The 6,000-nt window shown below is 44.8% G+C and overlaps 1 protein-coding gene across 2 annotated transcripts in view; it reads right to left on the reverse strand.

Moving 5' to 3' along the window:
* The window catches only part of LOC311149697 (glucocorticoid modulatory element-binding protein 2-like), a 28,458-nt gene extending 22,996 nt beyond the window's left edge, over positions 1–5,462 (reverse strand). The window contains exon 1 of one of the 2 annotated variants that reach the window (XM_084186907.1): positions 5,362–5,462. The gene's annotated coding sequence lies outside the window, so the exon portion shown is untranslated. The remainder of the gene's footprint in view (positions 1–5,361) is intronic. The other variant, XM_084186906.1, reaches the window with a different exon arrangement.
* Between the last annotated feature and the right edge of the window lie 538 nt (positions 5,463–6,000).

Consider the following 6,000-nt stretch of genomic DNA (forward strand, 5'->3'; position numbering starts at 1 on the left):
AGAGCATGGCGTTTGCGACGCCAGGGTTGTGGGTTCGATTCACACGGGGGGCCAGTATGAAAAAAAAAATATATATATATATAATAATGTATGCACTCACTAACTGCAAGTCGCTCTGGATAAGAGCGTCTGCTAAAATGACAAAAAAAAAAAAAAGCTGTCATCACTTGTGTGGGACACTTACTGATACTGTTTTAGAAACATGCACAGCCGAGGGAAGACGGCATGGTTCGCTTTTGAAAGACTCTCCAATAAGAAATCATTATTTCTTCTGAATCCACTGATTCGGTCACTCACCTGTATAATGTTTTTGTATTTAACCTGCATGCTTGCGTTCAGTTTCCCAAATATGTATGTTACATAGGCAAGGAGACATTTTCTTTTCATTACACAGAAAGTCAACCAAGATCACCACCAAGCCTCGGTGTGAAATAGAACACTAATGTTCTGATCCCATATCTCCACATCATTTTGCAAACAGGCGTGCATGCAGTTGAACAAAAATACACTGCTCAAAAAAATTAAGGGAACACTTAAACAACACAATGTAACTCCAAGTCAATCACACTTTTGTGAAATCAAACTGTCCACTTAGGAAGTAACAATAAATGTCACATGTTGGCGTGCAAATGGAATAGACAACAGGTGGAAATTATAGGCAATTAGCAAGACACCCCCAATAAAGGACTGGTTTTGCAGGTGGTGACCACAGACCACTTCTCAGTTCCTATGCTTCCTGGCTGATGTTTTGGTCACTTTTGAATGCTGGCGGTGCTTTCACTCTAGTGGTAGCATGAGACGGAGTCTACAACCCACACAAGTGGCTCAGGTAGTGCAGCTCATCCAGGATGGAACATCAATGCGAGCTGTGGCAAGAAGGTTTGCTGTGTCTGTCAGCGTAGTGTCCAGAGCATGGAGGCGCTACCAGGAGACAGGCCAGTACATCAGGAGACGTGGAGGAGGCCGTAGGAGGGCAACAACCCAGCAGCAGGACTGCTACCTCCGTCTTTGTGCAAGGAGGAGCACTGCCAGAGCCCTGCAAAATGACCTACAGTAGGCCACAAATGTACATGTGTCTGCTCAAACGGTCAGAAACAGACTCCATGAGGGTGGTATGAGGGCCCGACGTCCACAGGTGGGGGTTGTGCTTACAGCCCAACACCTTGCAGGACGTTTGGCATTTGCCAGAGAACACCAAGATTGGCAAATTCGCCACTGGCACCCTGTGCTCTTCACAGATGAAAGCAGGTTCACACTGAGCACATGTGACAGACGTGACAGAGTCTGGAGACGCCGTGGAGAATGTTCTGCTGCCTGCAACATCCTCCAGCATGACCGGTTTGGCGGTGGGTCAGTCATGGTGTGGGGTGGCATTTCTTTGGGGGGCCGCACAGCCCTCCATGTGCTCGCCAGAGGTAGCCTGACTGCCATTAGGTACCGAGATGAGATCCTCAGACCCCTTGTGAGACCATATGCTGGTGCGGTTGGCCCTTGGTTTCTCCTAATGCAAGACAATGCTAGACCTCATCTGACTGGAGTGTGTCAGCAGTTCCTGCAAGAGGAAGGCATTGATGCTATGGACTGGCCCTCCCGTTCCCCAGACCTGAATCCAATTGAGCACATCTGGGACATCATGTCTCGCTCCATCCACCAACGCCACGTTGCACCACAGACTGTCCAGGAGTTGGCGGATGCTTTAGTCCATGTCTGGGAGGAGATCCCTCAGGAGACCATCCGCCACCTCATCAGGAGCATGCCCAGGGGTTGTAGGGAGGTCATACAGGCACATGGAGGCCACACACACTACTGAGCCTCATTTTGACTTGTTTTAAGGACATTACATCAAAGTTGGATCAGCCTGTAGTGTGGTTTTCCACTTTAATTTTGAGGGTGACTCCAAATCCAGACCTCCATGGGTTGATACATTTGATTTCCATTGATAATTTTTGTGTGATTTTGTTGTCAGCACATTCAACTATGTAAAGAAAAAAGTATTTAATAAGATTATTTCATTCATTCAGATCTAGGATGTGTTATTTTAGTATTCCCTTTATTTTTTTGAGCAGTGTATAAAAACGCAACATGTAAAGTGTTGGTCCCATGTTTCATGAGCTGAAATAACAGATCCCAGAAATGTTCCATACGCACAAAAAGCTTACTTCTCTAAAATATTGTGCACAAATTTGTTTACATCCCTGTTAGTGGGCATTTATTATTTGCAGAGATAATCCACCTACCTGACAGGTGTGGCATATCAAGAAGCTGATTCAACAGCATGTCCATTACACAGGTGCACATTGTGCTGGGGACAATGAAAGGCCACTAAAATGTGCAGTTTTGTCACACACCACAATGCCACAGATGTCAAGTTGAGGGAGCGTGCAATTGGCATGCTGACTGCAGGAATGTCCACCAGAGCTGTTGCCAGAGAATTTGATGTTCATTTCTCTACCATAAACTGCCTCCAACGTCGTTTTAGATAATTTGGCAGTACATCCAACCGGCCTCACAACTGCAGACCATGTGTATGGCGTCGCGAGAGTGCCCCATGGTATGGGCAGGCATAAGCTACGGACAACTAACACAATTGCATTTTATCTATGGCAATTTGAATGCACAAAAATACAGTGACGAGATCCTGAGGCCCACTGTCAGGCCCATGTTTTTTAAAGGTTTCTGTGACAAACAGTTGCATATCTGTATTCCCATTCATGTGAAATCCATAGATTAGGGCCTAATGAATTTATTTAAAAATCGACTGATTTCCTCATAAGAACTGTAACACAGTAAAATCTTTTTAAATCGTTGTATTTATATTTTTGCACACACACAAATATACAGTGCAGTCGAAAAGTAAATCAGACCCCTTGACTATTTCCACATTGTTATGTTACAGCCTTATTCTAAAATTGGTTAAATTGCCCCCGCCCCCCTCATCAAATCTACACACAATACCACATAAACAGGTTTAGAATTGTTTGCAAATAAAAACAAACAAAAAAATCACATTTACATAAGTATTCAGACCCTTTACTCTACTTTGTTGAAGCACCTTTGCCAGCGATTACAACCTTGAGTCTTCTTGGGTATGACACTACAAGCTTGGCACACCCATATTTGGGGAGTTTCTCCCATTCTTCTCTGCAGAGCCTCTCAAGCTCTGTCAGGTTGGATGGGGAGCGTCACTTGGCTGTGTGCTTAGGGTCATTGTCCTGTTGCAAGGTGAACCATCTCCCCAGTCGGAGGTCCTGAGCACTCTGGAGCAGGTTTTTAAATCAAGGATCTCTCTGTACTCTGCTCCATTCATCTTTCCCTTGATCCTGATTAGTCTCCTAGTCCCTGCCGCTGAAAAACCTCCCCACAGCATGATGCTGCCATCACCATGCTTCACCGTAGGGACATTGCCAGGTTTCCTCCAGACGTGACGCTTGGCATTCAGGCCAAAGAGTTCAATCTTGGTTTCATCAGACCAGAGAATCTTGTTTCTTTTAGGTGCCTTTTGGCAAACTCCAAGCGGGGTCATGTGCCTTTTATTGAAGAGTGGCTTCCGTCTGGCCACTCTACCATGAAGGCCTGATTGGTGGAGTGCTGCAGAGATGGTTGTCCTTCTGGAAGGTTCTCCCATCTCCACAGAGGAACTCTGGAGCTCTGTCAGTGACCATCGGGTTCTTGGTCACCTCCCTGACCAAGGCCCTTCTTCCACGATTGCTCAGTTTGGCTGGGCGGCTAGCTCTAGGAAGGGTCTTGGTGGTTCCAAACTTCTTCCATTTAAGAATGATGGAGGCCACTGTGTTCTTGGGGACCTTCAATGCTGCAGACATTTTTTGGTACCCTTCCCCAGATCTGTGCCGCGACACAATCCTGTCTCAGAGCTCTATGGACAATTCCTTCAACCTCATGGCTTGGTTTTTGCTCTGACATGCACTGTCAACTGTGGGACCTTATATAGACAGGTGTGTGCCTTTCCAAATCATGTCAAATCAATTGAATTTACCACAGGTGGACTCCAATCAAGTTGTAGAAACATCTCAAGGATGATAAATGGAAACAGGATGCACCTGAGCTCAATTTCGAGTTTCATAGCAAAGGGTCTGAATACTTATGTAAATAAGGTATTTCAGTTTTTTATATTTAATACATGTGCAAATTATTTTTTTTTTGAATAAGGCTGTAACGTAACAAAATGTGGAAAAAGGGAAGGGGTGTGAATACTATCCGAATGCACTGTACACACGTACACAAAAGTATGTGGACACCGCTTCAAATGAGTGGATTCTGCTATTTCAGCTACACCCATTGCTGACAGGTGTATAAAAATCGAGCACACAGCCATGCAATCTCCATAGACAAACATTTGCAGTAGAATGGCCCGTACTGAAGAGCTCAGTGACTTTCAACGTGGCACTGTCATAAGATGCCATTTAACACTACAGCATACAATGACATTCTAGACGATTCTGTGCTTCCAACTTTGTGGCAACAGTTTGGGGAAGGCCCTTTCCTGTTTCAGCATGTCAATGCCCTCGTGCACAAACTGAGGTCCATACAGAAATGGTTTGTCGAGATCGGTGTGGAAGAACATGACTGGCCTGCACAGAGCCCTGACCTCAACCCCATCGAACACCTTTGGGATGAATTGGAACGTCGACTGCGAGTCAGGCCTAATCGCCCAACATCAGTAGCTTCCAATCTTCTGGGAAGGCTTTACACTAGATGTTGGAACATTGCTGCGGGGACTTGCTTCCATTCAGCCACGAGCATTAGTGAGGTAGGCACTGATGTTGGGCGATTTAGGCCTGGCTCACAGTCGGCGTTCAAATTCATCCCAAAAGGTGTTCGATGGGGTTGAGGCATTGAGCATGGTGATCTACACGAACGTTATATATATATATATACACACAAAAGTATCTAGAATAGTCTTGAAAGGAAAATATGCACATGCCTACTAGGTAGTTGGTGATGAATGTTTACAAGCTAAGACATTTGGAATCAACGCTATTGAGCTAGCTAGTTGGGTGGGTGGCTAGGTGTTTAGCATGTCAAGCCAGGCCCAAACAAGGCATACAGATACTTTTTGTACTATGCCGCGCTAGCTGGATATTTCAAAGTTAGCGGAACCATACATTGTAACATTTCATTTTACAGGCTGTAAGTTCAGCTTCACAGTTCACGCACAGAAAGCCAACGCTAGCGAGCTACGTCGTGGGGATGAAATAACGTAGCACGTTACGACGCCCCGACCGAAGCGTCCAGTGTTTACGTCCTGCTGCGTCGTGAGGAGCAGTTGCTTGCCAACGTTAGCTAACTACAGAGGCACATATCAGCCTGTTTTTATAGTACTGTAAAACTTGCTCGTCTTACCTTTTTCAGAAATGGCTGTTTCAGTGGTCAAGAATAACGCTAGCTGCTAACGTTGCTCAAAGTTCACGGGCGTAGTCTTTGCGCAGTAACTGGATGGTTCCGTCACAGATAGAACAATGAGCCAGATGTGTCACCGGATGTATAAAGCTGAAGCATCCGGTTGACGTTTCCACTCACCATCAAATATGGTGATGAGAGGAAGCCCAGTGGCCGGCAGTTGGAGAAGATGGAGCGAGATGGATTTTGGCCAACATTTTGCTAATTTTCTCATCGATTTAAATACACTGCTCAAAAAAATTAAGGGAACACTTAAACAACACATCCTAGATCTGAATGAATGAAATAATCTTATTAAATACTTTTTTCTTTACATAGTTGAATGTGCTGACAACAAAATCACACAAAAATTATCAATGGAAATCAAATGTATCAACCCATGGAGGTCTGGATTTAGAGTCACCCTCAAAATTAAAGTAGAAAACCACACTACAGGCTGATCCAACTTTGATGTAATGTCCTTAAAACAAGTCAAAATGAGGCTCAGTAGTGTGTGTGGCCTCCACGTGCCTGTATTACATTTACATTTACATTTTAGTCATTTAGCAGACGCTCTTATCCAGAGCGACTTACAGGAGCAAT

Source organism: Coregonus lavaretus (assembly GCF_964263955.1).
Source record: "Coregonus lavaretus genome assembly, chromosome: 22".
NCBI classification, from domain to species: domain Eukaryota; kingdom Metazoa; phylum Chordata; class Actinopteri; order Salmoniformes; family Salmonidae; genus Coregonus; species Coregonus lavaretus.